Below are 688 nucleotides of genomic sequence, written 5' to 3'. Positions count from 1 at the left end.
TGTATCTAGGTCTATCCAGGGTTATTTCATTTGGTTTACTGAAATGGGCATGCATTTAATTCTCATACTTCTAAGTGCTACGTATCTGAGGTAATTATTTTTTGTATTAATCATGAAAAGGTAATTCTAGATTAAATTTTAAATGTTCTATGAATAACTATAATTATTGGAGATAGGTTCAATAATCGTATGTCCATAGGAAAATGCAGACTAAAAAAAAATAGAAATTGATACTGTCCTTTAGCTTGTTAGAATATATGTTTGATATACCCTGTTATCAGCGACTGTAAATATATATTCACATAATGGTAGATTTCATATGTACTATACTGAATAGATGCAAATAGATTCCCCGCATAATGGTAGATATCATACGTACTGAATAGATGTTCATTCAGATGTAGATAATGATAACAGATCTTTGTTGCTGTTGAAACAAAGAGGTCAGTGTTCAGTGCCTATTTTTCCTCTTATCTTTTTTTTTTGTTATTTAAATTTTCTTTGTTGTCTTATTCTGAAATTGTATTCTCTTATTGATTTCACTTTTTTGTACAGCTTATTTGTTTGTTTTGAATGGCATTTCTGCATTGTTTCATATCTATTTTATTACTTTTATGATTCTTGTTTAATTATCTTGTGTATATGTGTTTGTTAATCTGTCTTTGTTGCACATCAGAATGTTTAATGT

The 688-nt window shown here is 28.2% G+C and overlaps 1 protein-coding gene across 5 annotated transcripts in view; it reads left to right on the top strand.

Annotated features, from left to right (window-relative positions):
- LOC119586172 overlaps window positions 1-688 on the top strand; it is a gene marked incomplete at its 3' end in the record, with an annotated part of 81,902 nt that overhangs the window by 57,717 nt on the left and 23,497 nt on the right.

This window comes from Penaeus monodon, chromosome 21 (genome assembly GCF_015228065.2).
Source record: "Penaeus monodon isolate SGIC_2016 chromosome 21, NSTDA_Pmon_1, whole genome shotgun sequence".
Classification (NCBI taxonomy): Eukaryota; Metazoa; Arthropoda; class Malacostraca; order Decapoda; family Penaeidae; genus Penaeus; species Penaeus monodon.
This window is presented reverse-complemented; position numbering and strand designations above follow the sequence as displayed.